Below are 2851 nucleotides of genomic sequence, written 5' to 3' on the forward strand. Positions count from 1 at the left end.
AGATGGATTGATTCGGTGACTGGGGTAATCGGGATGGGTGTGTCAGAGGCGGTGTGGTTGGCGCAGGATAGAGCAGGGTTTAGAGCTGTTGTGCATAGGGTCGCTATGAGTCGGAAACGACTCGATGGCACATAATAATAATAATAAAAATCAGAGCAAGAGATCTTAGTTAGCACATCTCAAGATCTTTGAACAAATAAAATATTCACAGTCTAGAAAACACAATGGGTTAACCACTAAGAAAATTCAAACAATATCTTGAAGAATATTGAAATAACCACAATACAATAGAGGTGAGCTGAGATGTTATGAATCTGCATAAGCATTCCAGGAACGTCATAGTTTGGAACACACTGAATTTTTACATGGGGGAAGATTTTTTTAAAAAAGCAAGGGCCACGTGGATAGGGGCTATATATCTGACCTTCACCAACTTCACAGAAGGAAACTATGCCCACCCACAACATCAATGATACAAAATCAATTCCCATGAGCTCAGATATGTCCCACACACTCTCATGCCTCCTTCTACTCATCTCAGCACAAATCTTACTGTTTGGCTGGGTCCCAAATCCAATGTGATATCTCACAGACCACACAGAACTATATTGAAAGAATTAAAATGTTATAATTCAGATTAATAACAAAAAAAAATCAGGACAACTCCCAAAATGTGCATGCAGGCACCTCAGCCTTGAGCCTTGTGGCCCAACATAGTTCTCGGTCCTGCCAACATTGCCTTCCCCATAACTGTCAAACAAAGGTCTCAGTCTTGCCTATGTTAGTTTCCCCCACTCCAAAGTTCCATCTCACATCCAATTCTTCGGTTCACCTATCGCTCTTGCTGCCAATTGGTGGGAGAAATCTTTCTTCTCTAGCAAAGAATCTCTTCTGATGCAGAAAGAACTTTCTGGCAGGGGAAGAATTTCTATTCTCTGCAGCTAGAGCTGTTCAATTTATTGATAGACTAGCCAATCCTTCCATAGATTGCTGAGGTTGGCAATTTCCCTCATGGAACAATAGGTAGACAATTCCTTTATGGATAAGCTAACATGTCTCAATTGCACAGTCTTGCCCCTCCACACAGTCTATAGTCATCTGCACTAGAAAAGCTATATAACAAGACAAACTCCACACAAAAATGTACGCAAACACTAAACACTGCTGAGAGCATCCACCACAGAAGGACTAGCTTCCAGGATCTCTAGACAAGCACCATCCCTGGGCTCACATGGCTACATTTATACACCATATTCTGTTTCAAACAGCTAGTGACAGTATCTCCACAACCTATAATTGTGATATAGTTCCTAGAAGTAGATTTTATGTCATTCATCAGAGTTTTGGTATCCTGGGCAAAATTTTCATTCATGTGCTCTTGCGGGTTCATTCCACATGATCTATTTAGTATGAGCAACAGTCTCAGCATACTTCTTGATACTCTTATAGCCATAGTCCAAGCCAATTCAGGCAGCAGGTATACCAGAGGACACTGTGACTTGACCAGTCTTAGCATTTTCATCAAACTCGTCAACAGTGAAAAAATCAACAGGCAAAGTAATCTTCGCACTATTCTTCTCAGATTTGAATATCAAATCTTTAATAATTCTGAGTCCCTCATTATCAAATAGAGAAATGTCAATCTCATTGCTGTTGAATACTTTAAGGAAGTCATGCCACCACCAAAATCATCTCATTGACTTTGTCCAGCATATTATTAATCAGTTGTATATTGAGTGCAAGTTTAGTTCTACCCAGGCTGTCAAGGAAAAGTCACTCTTGGCTTTCCAAGGCCTTGCCAAAGTAATTCAGCTCTTTCTTCATCAAGAACCTACCAGCCTTCCATGACAGATTCAGTCTTACTATGTAACTGGGGATTCAGTGAGCAGTACTCAGAGCATCATTTATATAAGCATCCCCTAGCTTAGACAGTGAAGCCAGGAAGGCTTCTGTTTCACCAGGCTTGGCTTAAAACTGATTCCTAGAACCAGCTTTATTCTTTCCTCCTTCTTCCACACAGCATTGAGTATTCTCCAATAGGATGCCAACTGGGTCAACACAGGTTTTGTCCCCTTCTGAGACAACACTGTCCTACAAGAACAGAGGCTCTAAGTTCTACACCAACTGGTACTAACAAGCAATTGGCGAGCAGGGAGATGTCATCGGGCAGGCCTAGATTATTCTAAGAACAACTGGCTTGGCTTCACTGATCAAACAAATTTGATTCTTGACATGGCAGCTTTGATCGTCTGGTTGGTTGTCATCCAGTTTTTCCACATTAAAGTCCACTCTCATGACTACACAATTTCTTTTTACATTCAACTTGTCCAGAGTAAGCAAGTTCGAAAAAGACATTTTGTATATATATTGAAGGTGCTTTCTGGTGTCAGAAAGAAACAGCGAGCAGCAACAGTGGAATTCAAGAATTCAGGTTAAACAAATGAGTGCAGAACATGGGCTCAGTCTTTGTTGGGCTTCTCAACACTCTTTTGTTATAAATTTCTTAATACCACTTTCTTGACAGACTCAATAACCTTCTAATTTTCCTTTTTGTTCAGTTGTATTCTGAATATTGGATTAATTAATTAATATAATGTCTTAAAGCTTACAAACCTGAGCATAAGGTCAAGACAGTGAATAAAAGATAATGCATGTCTATTATAAGTGTTACCTGGGTTAGAGTTTGTAGTTCTGAAAGCTCTGCTTCTCTCTCCTCCCTGATTCCCAAAAAACATTTTCTGATGATGCTTTGTGGTGTGTGTGGTGGCCAATGCAGAGAGATAGAATGAGAAAATCAAAAGGGCCAAACTCGCTCGTCATTTCTTAAGCTGAAGGAGCTGAAAAGCAAATT

At 40.1% G+C, this 2851-nt stretch overlaps 1 pseudogene; it reads right to left on the bottom strand.

Annotated features, from left to right (window-relative positions):
* Positions 1-1154: 1154 nt before the first annotated feature.
* LOC102876672 lies at positions 1155-2355 on the bottom strand (annotated as a pseudogene).
* Between the last annotated feature and the right edge of the window lie 496 nt (positions 2356-2851).

This window comes from Elephantulus edwardii, unplaced genomic scaffold, assembly GCF_000299155.1.
Source record: "Elephantulus edwardii isolate Elephantulus edwardi_28Jun2011 unplaced genomic scaffold, EleEdw1.0 scaffold00023, whole genome shotgun sequence".
Classification (NCBI taxonomy): domain Eukaryota; kingdom Metazoa; phylum Chordata; class Mammalia; order Macroscelidea; family Macroscelididae; genus Elephantulus; species Elephantulus edwardii.